A 13085-nucleotide genomic window follows, 5' to 3' on the forward strand; every position below is an offset into this window, starting at 1 on the left:
TACTTGTTTTTCTCTGATTAATCTCAGATTCCAATCTTTCCCCTTTAAACATGCTTCTATCAAAGTATAAGAGAAAAAAAGTTACTTATGGAAATCCTGGCTCAATGTTATTTGAAATGCTCTCTCCTAGTACCCGACAAGTCATTTTGTTGTTTGCAACTTGCAGAGGTTGCTATGCAACCACAGGGAGATTTCAAGCCACAGAATATGAGCACATGAATTAAGGTGTTAGAATAAAATTAGTTGAATGTGTGTGTGTGTGTGTGTAGGCAAATACTGTATAAATTATCAGATAGTAATAAGCCATAAGTATAAAGCAGTTTTTCTGTGAGGAAAAAAGAAAGTGAGCCAGAAGCAGCAGATTTTTTTAGTTAGAAGCTTACAAAGTTCTTACAGTTAATTAGGTCTACCATTTAATTTGATCATTCGAACTGCAGAATAAGCATAAGGTGCAAAGAAAAGAACAGTGGGTGGACAGTTAGTAACTAAATTGGGCAGCTCACACCAGTATAAACCTCTTTTTTTCCTCCACGTGGGTAGGAAGAACATAAGAATATATAAAACTAGAGCATTGTACTGAATCATGTGTGACACTATTTATGACAAGATGGGATACATGATATTCACAACCTCCCACTTTTATGCAAACAAAAATAAGTATACACTAGAAATATATGTGAATGGAGCATTACCTCAAGCCTATGTGATCTGTAAAGCCAAAGGCAAAGTGGAGATGTTCAAATAGTCTGTAATGAAATAGTTTCAATTTTGGATGTCCTTTCTTCCTAAGCTTTATAAACCAAAAAGATCTTTATAAGTCTTTATCACTTGGGAAAATAGTACTTTAAATGCTAGTAATACTAGTAACGCTAATAACTAAAATCTAGATTTTAGTTGGGCAATTGCAGTACTTTTGTCAATGCCCTTCAGCTAAAGACCACCAGAAACATACCTGCAGTTGAACAAGTTGAGTTTATTACTTATTTCAGTGAGGAAGAATACACATAAGAAACTGTGGGACATCATAGTAAGAGGTTTCACAGGCTGAATCATGTTTTCTCAAAATTCATATGTTGAAGCCCTGACCATAGCACCTCACAATGTGATTACATCTGCAGATAAGGCCTTTACAGGGATTAAGTTAAAATGAAACCATTAAGATGGGCTCTATTCCAATCCAACTGGCTTTTTTAATAATAAGAAATTTTGACACATTGAAAGATTGATATTTTTATACAGAGAAAAGACCATATGTGGACACAGCAAGAAGGCAGCTATCTACAGGACAAACAGAGAGACTTCAGAAGAAATCACACCTGCTGACACTTAATGTTCTTGGACTTCTAGCCTCCAGAATTGTGAGAAAATAAATTTCCATCATCTAAACCACCCAGTCTGTGGTACTTTGTACGGCAGCCATAGCAAACTAATATAGAGAGTGTTAGAAAAAAAAACCTACTATAGGGTTTGTGCTTCGGTTGGGTGCTTTTTAGGAAAATATAAGTAAGCAGGAATTCACTCTAAGTGCTGACAAAAAGCGGGGGGCAATTCTGTGTTCTGATATCTCAGTAAGTATCATCTATATGTAACGCAGACAAGAATGAGGCTAAAGCTGTAATTGGTAAAGAAGTAGAAGTCACTCATGTTAGCCATGAAAGGGAGATGTTTGCCGTTTTGCAGATGGCACAGTGATCTTGTTTTTGCTGCGTTTTTAAAAAAAATCAAGTGGCCTTGTTTTGTCTTGCTTTGGGACAGTCTCAGAGTGACTTTGATGCTGGTGTTTGATGAGATTTCTTACATCCAATAGGCGAACAACTAGCTACGAATGCCAGGCCAGCTTCAAATGACACTTGAGAGGCTAGAGCTTTGGCACAACAGTTCCTGGTCTTTTTTCACCTTTGAATCGTTTTAAAATAATAACCCTCTCACTTAATTGTAAAATTATAATATAAATAAAATTTATAAAAATTATAATAAAAATAATAATATAATAAAATAATGTACAAGGCTTGAGACTGTTTAGTACCATGTGGAATTTACTAGAGGAGCCAAAAAGGTTCACTGCCACACACAATATGATCTTCTTTCATCCATATTGTCCTAGATCTATTTTTTCAACACAGTGCTATCTCAGCTGAATAGCTAGGCTGCCATAAATATAAGTGACAAACACTCCTACTGATTAAATTACCACAACTGTTGACATTTATATTGTATTTCTTATTTGCATAAGAGCTTTTCATCATCTTGTCAGTTTTTCCTCACAAATAAAGGAGGCTATGGATGACCCAAAGAGATCAGATGGCTTTCCAAAAGGCATAGTTGGTGGAGTCAAAGCATGAAGTCATCTTCTGAGCTGCGAGTTCACTCTCAATATATTCATGCTTCATTTGTCCAGCTAACATAACACCATGGTGGCTGAGAAAGCAGATCTGGGGCAGGCTACCTCCATTTATACCCCACTCTGCCACTAACTGCCTTTGTGACTTCTAGAACATTGTTTACCATCTCTGTGCCTCAGTTTTCACATCTGTAAAATGGAATTTCTAATAGTATCTAGCTCATCAGTTTGTTTCACAGATTAAACAAGTCAGCACATGAAAAATGTTTAGGATAATGAAGACTCATAGTTAGCATTTATTAAATGCTGGCTACTGTTGTGGGAGAATTGTAGAATTGTATCCCTTCAAATTTCATATGATGAATTCTAACTCCCAGGGCCCCAGAAAGTATGTGACGGTTAATATTGAGTGTCAACTTGACTGCATTGAAAGATGCAGAGTATTAGTCCTGGGTGTGTCTATGAGGATGTTGCCAAAGGAGATTAACATTTGAGTCAGTGGACTGAGAGAGGCAGACTCACCCTCAATGTGGGTGGGTCAGTGTGGGTGGGCAACATCCAATCAGCTGCTAGCATGGCTAGAATAAAGCAGGCAGAAGAAGATGGAAGAGCCGATTTGCTGAGTCTTCCGGCCTTCATCTCTCTCCCATGCTGGATGCTTCCTGTCCTGGAAGATCAGACTCCAAGTTCTTCAGCTTTTGGACTCTTGGACTTATTCCACTGGCTTGCCGGGGGCTCTTAGGCCTTTGGCCACAGACTGAAGGCTGCACTTTCAGCTTCCCAGCCTTTGAGGTTTTGGGACACAGACTGGCTTCCCTGCTCCACAACTTGCAGATGGTGTTTTGTGAGACTTCGCCTTGTGATCATGTGAGTCAATACTCCTTAGTAAATTCCCTTTCATAAATACATATATCTCATTAGTTCTGTCCCTCTAGAAAACTCTAATACAGATTTTGGTAACAGGAATGGGGTGCTGCTATAAAGATACCCAAAAATGTGGAAATTACTTCAGAACTGAGTAACAGGAAGAAGCTGGAACAGTTTGGAGGGCTCTGAAGAAGACAGGAAAATGTGAGAAAGCTTGGAATTTCCTAGAGAATTGGAGGGCTCAGAAGTAAGGAAGATGTAGGAAGGTTTGGAACTTCCTAGAGACTTTTTGAATGCCTTTGACCAAAATGCTGATAGTCATATGGACAATAAACTCTGGGTTGAGGAACTTTGGAGGAACCGGAATAAAGGTTACTCTTACTATGAAAAGAGACTGGCAGCATTTTGCCCTTGACCTAGAGATCTGTGGAACTGTGATGTTGAGAGAGATTATCTAGGGTATCTAGTGGAAGAAATTTCTAAGTGGCAAAGCATTCAATAGGAAGCAGACATAAAAATTTGAAAAATTTTCAGCCCGATGATGCAAAGGAAAAGAAAAACCCATTTTCTGGGGAGACATTCAAGCCAGCTGCAGAAATTTGCATAAGTAATGAGGAGCCAAATGTTAATCACCAAGACAATGGGGAAGATGTTTCCAGGGCATGTCAGAGAGCTTCACAGCAGCCCCTTCCATTTCAGGCCTGGAGGCCTAGGAGGGAAAAATGGTTTTCCGGGACAAGTCCAGGGCCCCCTGCTATGTGTAGCCTTGGGACTTGGTGCCCTGTGTCCCAGCTGCTCCAGCCATGTCTAAAAGGGGCCAAGGTAGAGCTCAGGCCATTGCTTCAGAGGGTGCAAGCCCTAACCCTTGGCAGCTTCCATGTGGTGTTGGTCCTGCGGGCACATAGAAGACAAGAATTGAGGTTTGGGAACTTACACCTAGATTTCAGAAAATGTATGAAAATGCCTGGATGTCCAGATAGAAGTCTTCTGAGGGCGGGAGTCCTGATGAGCCTCTGCTAGGGCAATTCAGAACAGAAATGTGATCAGAGCACCAACACAGAGTCCCCACCAGGGCACTACCTAGTAGAGCTATGAGAAGACAGCCACCATCCTTCAGGCCCCAGAATGGTAGATCCACCAAAGTCTTTCACCTTGCACCTGGAAAAGCCACAGACACTCAACACCAGCCAGTGAAAGCAGCCAGGGGGTGGGCTGTATCCTGAAAAGCAACAAGGATGGAGCTGAACAAGGCCATGGGAGCCTACCTCTTACATCAGCATAACCAGGATGTGAAACATGGAGTCAAAGGAGAACATTGCAAAGCTTTAACGTTTGGCTGCCGTGCTGGATTTTGGACTTGCATGGACCCTGTGATCCCTTTGTTTTGGCCAATGTCTTTCTTTGGGATCGGTGTATTTACCCACTGCCTGTACCACCATTGTATCTAGGAAGTAACTAACTTGCTTTTGATTTTACAGGTTCATAGGTAGAAGGGACTCACCTTGTCGCAGATGAGACTTTGGACTTGGACTTTTGAGTTAATACTGGAATGAGTTAAGACTTTGGGGAACTGTTGGAAGGGCATGATTGTGTTTTGAAATGCGAGGGCATGAGATTTGGGAGTGGTAGGGGTGGAATGATATGGTTTGGCTGTGTCGCCACCCAAATCTCATCCTGAATTGTAGTTCCCATAATCCCCATGTGTCATGGGAGGAACCCGATGGGAAGTAATTTATTTATAGGGGCAGTTACCCTCATGCTGTTCTCATGATAGTGAGTGAGTTCCCATGAGATCTGATGGTTTTAATGAGGCTTTTCCCCCTTTTGCTCAGCACTTCTCCTTACTGCTGCCATGTGAAGAAGGACATGTTTGCTTCCCTTTCCACCATGATTGTGAGTTTCCCAAGGCCTCCCTATCCATCATGAAGATGTGAGAAGGTTTGGAACTTCCAAATGTGAGTCAATTAAACCTCTTTCCTTTATAAATTGCCTAGTCTCGAGTATGTCTTTATTAGCAACGTGAGAATGGGCTAATACAAAGCAACTATATTTAAAATAGTAATTAAATTAAAATGGAGTCCTTAAGGTGAACTCTGATGCAATATGACTGGTGTCATTATAAGAAAAGGAGATTAGGGCACAGACAACACAGACACACAGGATGAACATGTCAGGACACAGTGAGAAGGCAGCCATCTGCAAGACAAGGAAAGAAACCTCAGAGTGAAACCAATCCTGCCAACCATTGATCTCAGACTTCTCTAAAACTGTGAAAAAAATAAATTTCTGCCATTTTTTGCTGCTAATTTACCTTGAATATGTGTCTTTTCTTTTAATTTATTCTGCTTTTTGTGCTATTTTTATGATATTAGAAAGACATTTTCCATAGACTGAGTAGAATAAATCATTTTCTTATTGTTCACATGTTTTGAGTAAGGTAGTTTCACAACTGACTTGATTCATTTAACTTCTTTTTCTTTTCTAAAGGTTAGCAGTGTTTATAATAGGTATCTTTTTGAAAATGTTCTGTTGGTCAAGCCACCCAGCATATGCTATTGTGTTATAGCCGCCTAATTAACCTAATATAGCTGCATTTATAAATATTAGCCACTGCTAGTGACAGAACAATTCCAATAAATTCTTCTTGCGACTTCTTAATAAAGGTATTGAAAGAACACAAAATACCTTGTTTCACTTTTTAAAATATTTGACATCTTAGATTTTTAAACTGTTTTTATTTTTATTATTATTATTATTATTATTATTATTATTATTATTATTATTATTTTGAGACAGAGTCTCGCTCTGTCACCCAGGCTGGAGTGCAATGGCATAATCTCTGCTCACTGCAACCTCTGCTTCCCGGGTTCAAGCGATTCTCCTGCCTCAGCCTCCTGAGTAGCAGGAACTACAGGCACATGCCACCATGCCCAGCTAATTTCTGTATTTTTAGTAGAGACGAGGTTTCATTATGTTGGCCAGGATGGTCTTGATTTCTTGACCTCGTGATCCACCCACTTCAGCCTCCCAAAGTGCTGGGATTACAGGTATGAGCCACCACGCCCAGCCTAAACTGTTTTTCTTTCTCTTTTTTTTTTTCTTTGAGAGGGAGTCTTGCTCTGTCACCCAGGCTGGAGTGCAGTGGCATGATCTCGGCTCACTGCAAGCTCTACCTCCCAAGTTCAAGCAATTCTTGTGCCTCAGCCTCCCAAGTAGCTGGGACTACAGGCGCCCACCACCATGCCTCGCTAATTTTTTTGTATTTTTTAGTGGAGACGGGGTTTCACCGTGTTAGCCAGGATGGTCTCGACTCCTGACCTTGTGATCCACCTGCCTCGGCCTCCCAAAGTGCTGGGATTACAGGCGTGAGCCACTGCGCCCGGCCTTCTTTTCTTAATGTTTCTTGATATGGTTTGACTATGTCCCCACCTCTCCCACCATACTCAACTTGAATTCTATCTCCCAGAATTCCCACATTCTGTGGCAGGTACCCAGGGCAAGGTAATTGAATCATAGGGGTGGGTTTTTCTCATGCTATTCTTGTGATAGTGAATAAGTCTCACGAGATCTGGGGGTTTATCAGGGGTTTCCGCTTTTGCTTCTTCCTCATTTTTCTCTTGCCACCATCATGTAAGAAGTGCCTTTCGCCTCCCACCATGATTCTGAGGCCTCCTCAGCCATGTGGAACTGTAGTCCAGTTAAACCTCTTTTTGTTCCCAGTTTCAGGAATGTCTTTATCGGCAATGTGAAAATGAACTAACACAGTAAATTGGTACCACGAGTGGGTTGTTGCTGAAAAGATACCCCAAAATGTGGAAGCAACTTTGGAACTGGGTAACAGGCAGAGGTTGGAACAGTTTGGAGGACTCACAAGAAGACAGGAAAATGTGGGAAAGTTTGAAACTTCCTAGAGGCTTGTTGAATGACTTTGCCCAAAATACTGATAGCAACATGGATAATAAGGTCCAGGCTGAGGTGGTCTCAGATGGAGATGAAGAACTTGTTGGGAACTGGAGCAAAAGTGACCCTTGTTATGTTTTAGCAAGATGGCTGGTGGCATTTTACCCCTGTCCTAAAGATTTGTGGAACTTAGAATTTAAGAGAGATGATTTAGGGTATCTGGTGGAAGAAATTCTAAGCAACAAAGCATTCAAGAGGTGACTTGGGTCCTGTTTAAAGCATTCCATTTTAAAAGAGAAACAGAGCATATAAATTCAGAAAATTTGCAGACTGACGATGCAGTTGGAAAGAAAAAACCATTTTTTGAGGAGAAATTTAAGCCACTTGCAGAAATTTGCATAAGTAGCAAGAAGCCTAATGTTAATCCCCAGGACTATGGGGAAAATATCTCCAGGCCATGTCAGAGACCTTCACGGCAGCCCCTTCCATCACAGGCATGGAGGTCCACAAGGAAAAAGTGGTTTTGTGGGCCAGGTCTATGGTCCCTGTGCTGTGTGCAGCCTGGAGAATTGGTAGCCCATGTACCAGCTGCTCCAGTCATAGCTGAAAGGGGCCAACATAGAGCTTGGACTGTGGCTTCAGAGGGAGGAAGCCTCAAGCCTTGACAGCTTCCACATGGTGTTGAGCCTGTGGGTGCACAGCAGTCAAGAATTGAGGTTTGAGAACCTCCACCTAGATTTCAGAAGATGTATGGAAAAACCTGATGCCCAGGCAAAAGTTTGCTGCAGGAGTGGGCTTTCATGGGAATATCTGCTAGGACAGTGTGGAAGGGAAAGGTGGGATTGGAGCTCCCAAAGAGAGTCCCTACTGGGGCACCGCCTAGTGGAGCTGTGAGAAGTGAGCCACTGTCCTCCAGGCCCTAGAATGGTAGATCCACTGGCAGCTTACACTGTGTGCCTGGAAAAGCCACAGACACTCAATGCCAGCCTGTGAAGGCAGACAGGAGGGAGGCTGTACCCTGTAAAGCCCTAGAAGTGGAGCTGCCCAAGACCATGGGAACCCACCTTTTCCATCAGCAAAACCTGTATGCCAGATTGCCCTCACATCTGAAAATGGGTATTTCTTTTCTACCACATGGTCAAACTGCAAATTTTCCAAACTTTTATGTTCTGCTTCACTTTTAAACATAAGTTCTAATTTCAGATCATCTCCTTGTGAATGCATATGACTGTATGCTTTCAGAAATAGGTTACATGTTGAATCCTTTGCTGTTTAGAAAGTTCTGCCAGATACCCTAAATTATCTCTCTCAAGGTCAAAGTTCTATAGATCTCCAGAGCAGAGGCAAAATACTACCAGTCTCTTTGCTAAAGCATAGCAAGAGTGACCTTTGCTCCATTTCCCAATAAGTGCCTCATCTCCATCTGAGACCACTTCAGCCTGCACTTCATTGTCCACTTCACTGTCAGAATTTTGGCCAAAACCATTCAAGTCTCTAGGAAGTTCCAAACATTTGCACATTTTCATGTCTTCCTCTGAGTCCTCCCAACGATTCTAACCTCTGTCCATTACCCAGTTCCAAAGTTGCTTCCACTTTTCAGGTATCTTTATAGTAGTCTCCCAAACTCCTGGTACCAATTTTCTGTATTAATTTGTTTTCACACTGCTATAAAGAACTACCTGAGACTACATAATTTATAAACAAAAGAGGTTTAATTGACTCACAGTTCTACACAGCTAGGGAGGCTTCAGGAAACTTACAGTCATGTGGGAGTCAAGGGCAAAGCAAAGCACGACTTGCATGGCAGCAGGAGGGGGAGGGAGAGAGAGAGGGCTAAAGGAGAAGTGCTACACTTTAAAACCGTCAACTCTCATGATAACTCACTCACTGTCAGGAGAACAGCATGGGGGAAACCACCCCTATGATCCACTCACCTCCCACCAGGTTTGTCCTTTGACATGTGGGGATAACAATTTGAGATGAGATTTGGGTGGTGACACAGAGACAAATCATACCAATATGTAATATAAATACATATATATAAGAAAAATATACACTATTCACTTCATATATATAAAAAAGCATCAAGTCATTAGGTTGGTGTTTTCATCAGAATCAATGTGAATTCACCAGAGATAGAAAAATAAAACAGAGAAAACAAGTATACTACGTAATATTCTGGATTCTTTTCATCACAAGAATAGGCCAAGAACACACAAGGAAACCAAACAATTCGAATTAAATGTTTCTTGCAAAATTGCAATATACATATTGCCCTCTTGGTTATCCTGAAAATAGACATCATCCCCAGCCCCACTTATAGTGAAAAAAAAAAAAAAACTCAAACAAATTAAGCATTGATTAGAGGTACAGCCAAATATAGTCTCAGTGTAAAAGAGCTAGGGAGAGTAAAAAAGATCCTATCAGTATAAGTGATGTCATTATGGGGAAGAATATGACCCAGGCATAAATGGATTAACTTGAACCTGTGAATTTGAGAAAGCATTCTTCTCCTATTGAACCTGGCCTCATCAGTGTGCATTATTTAGGCTACACTGCTGTGATAAAGAAAATTAGCATAATTAAGCAGCTTAAAGAAGACACAAATTTATTTCCCTCTCATTTGATGGTCTAAAGTGAGCAAGCCGGGTTAATAGGCTGCCTTATTTCATGCAGCCTATTTCATTTTCTTTCACTCAAAACCCCAGGTTCCTTTCTTCACATTCTCTTGCCATTTTTTAGTGCCTTCCCTTTACCTATATGAGTTTTGGGTCACTGCCACATTAAGGTTGCCTCTGTCTAATAGGCAGAGGAGAGTGTTATGGAACATAGCTAGGAGTAGGTTCAGAAGTGGCACATATTATTTCCATTCACATATTTTTTAGACAGAATTTATGCACGTGACCACACTTAACTTGGAAAACTTGGAAATAGGGCTATCAGTATACCAAAGACAGGGCAGGTGAGCCTAGATGGAGTTTGCCTCAATATTGAAGCAACATAATCATGCTAAAATATCTAATTAAAAAAGAGAAATGGGAATTAAGATGTATATTTGTCTAACCTGAAATTTTTAAAAAGTTTTCTAGTTGCTTTTTTTTCTCACTGAATGAAAGTAGGTATAAATAAAAATGTCTACCAATAGCTAATTCACACAATAAATTTCAGAATGTAAAACAAATTTAAGTCTTTATGGGAAAACATACAATAACGTGTAAATCATCACTATATAGTGTTTGAAATATTTAATTGAAACAAGTGTTGTAATTATTTTATCTTTTCTAATGATGTAAAAATGTAGTTTAAAATCTATTTTACACAATTCTAAATCACTTTAAATTTTGTTCTTATTTTACACATGGCAATAGCCTGAATCCAAAAAAAAAAAAAAGTTTTCATTTAATAAATTCAATTCAAGATGATATATTTTTGTGGTTACCTAGGTAATAGTTGCTATAGCTCAGGAATGCATCATCATTTTAACACTATATTCATAATAGGTCCTACAGTGTAGATTCAGATCACTATTTTATAGACTGTCATAAATAAATATGTTAATCTTTGCATGATCCATCAATATCAAATATGCTAACATGTTCCATTATTGTCAATATTTCAAATACCAATTTAAAATCTATTCTTCCCTGTTTATTCCCCTCAAGATAAAAAATTATATACAATTTCATAATTGTATATCGTACATATATTGGTTTTAAAGATGTTAACAGTTATATAATTGAATGTCTTCAAAAAAGGAAATATCAAGTACATTTCTATGCTAAAAACATACAAAGATATATAGAATATACATAATCTTGAAAAGATTTTTAACATGATATTCATCTCTACTAACTAAATCAACTGTTATGTAATTGGTTAGCCAACGACCCTCTATCTTGAAAAACAATTTGACTTCAATTTACATGTATAATTCCTGGATTTTTAATTATGAAATTGGAATCCATTCTGAAGTACGTAGAAGTTTTGATTGATGTCACACAGGGTATAAATAATTGCCTCTTTTAAGCTGTTTGGTAATTTTAAAGCAATAAGTAGCATTGCATACTAGAATAAGCTAGAGCTTACTGTCAGACTTGCAATCAAATTTCATGTGTGAAATTAGCTGCGTGGTTTTGTGTAAGTTACCTAAGGCTCAGAGCCTCAGTATTCTCATCTCTAAAGGACGTTCGTAGGATCATTTTTAGTATAAAGTGAGATAATTTATATGGAAACAGTCTAATAATAATGGTATGTATGAACTCAAAGCAATTACTATAACTACCAATCAATTTCTCCTTTACTGGTTTAATTGTAGATACAAAGACCAAAGCAAATTGGATGTTGCTCCAAACTCAAAAGATGTTTTTAATTTATATTGATTATTGATATATTTAGCTCTAGGTATCAAAAGCAGAAACTTCTGTATTACTGAAACTTTTCGAACTCTTTTTTCAAAACAGTGTTTATGAAGAGGTTACCACTATCTATATTTTAACTATAGCACCATAAAATTCAACTAGCTTTACCAGCTCTCTCAACTATAACTCAGATCCCTCATCTGTAAGATATATGAATATGATGAATATAGTAAAAAAAAAAACAAAATATATTGTACCTTTTAAAAATCAACCTATTCTAGGGATAAAATGTAAACACACTCACACATACACACACACACTTATATTGCCTCTCTTTTCTCAGGCTTGAATTCCCTTTTCCTTACCCTTGCTTTCCAAAAAGGCTTTTATCCCTTCTATTCCAATGAAATTGCTCCTATCAATATTGACTTCCATTTTACCATTTCCAAAAGTCAACACCAAGTCCTCATCTTAGATGACTTCTTAGAAGCATTTGACATTGGTGATTATTCCCTCCCCTTCTTTTATTTTAATAATTGGCTTTCCAGGACATCACATCTTCTAATGTTCTTCCTACCTTTCTGACTGCTCCTTCACTGTCTCCTTTGCTACCTCCTCCTCTTCATACCTACTTTTAGATTTGGGAGTGCCTTAGGGCTTAATCAAGGATACACTTCTCTATTTATACTCACTTTTTTAGGTGATCTCATCCAATTCCGTAGCTATAAATGTCATCTGTACATTAGTGAGTCCTAAATTGAATTGTCACTCTACTTGTCCTATGACTTTTAAGAAACTCATATCACATTAACTGTTTACATGTCAACAAAGAATCTCATGATCACCTTAAATTTAACATATCCAAAACAGAATTCTATCTCCCCATCAGAACCACAAACCTGTCCCTCACTCAATTCTTCCCCTTTATTTATACATTTCCTCAGGTCATAAGCTCTGGAACCATCCTTTACTTCTCTCTTTCCCTCATTTTCTATATCCAACTCATCAGAAAGGTATGGTTTGAATATACATCTGATTCCTACCTCTTCTCATGGCCCTACCACTAACACTCTACTGAAAGGCACAATCCTCCAGTGTGAATTTTATAAAAATGTAAAACAGATTATGATACTCTCTAGTTCAAAGTTTCCATGGGCCATCCATAATACTCAGAAAATATCCTAACCATAGCCATTATGTTCCTAGTTTATCTTCACAATCTCATCTCCTATCTCTTTCTACTAATTTTCTTCACTTCAGCCATGGCTTGCTCCCATGTTATCACATTCTCATTTTCTGTCTCCTCTCCCAGAATGACCTTGCCCAGACTTTCATGTGGACTAAAGCTAACTTCCAAGTCTCTGCTCAACTATCACATTATCAATGGCCTTTTGCATCATCTTATTTAAAATAAACTTCCCATATCACTTTCTCTTCTTCCCTTATTTTCATCTGTAACAAATGTAGTGAACAAAGACATGTTGCTCTCAGACCCACTTCCAAGAAATAATCTGCTGCCTAGAAATGAGCAATGGCGTTTTCTGACAGTTCTCAGCCATTAACTCCATGAGTATAGGTGATACTCTGTTCTGTGTGACATCAGCTAATGGCTGAGAAAT

The sequence above is a fragment of the Symphalangus syndactylus genome, chromosome 13 (assembly GCF_028878055.3).
Source record: "Symphalangus syndactylus isolate Jambi chromosome 13, NHGRI_mSymSyn1-v2.1_pri, whole genome shotgun sequence".
In the NCBI taxonomy this organism is placed as follows: Eukaryota; Metazoa; Chordata; class Mammalia; order Primates; family Hylobatidae; genus Symphalangus; species Symphalangus syndactylus.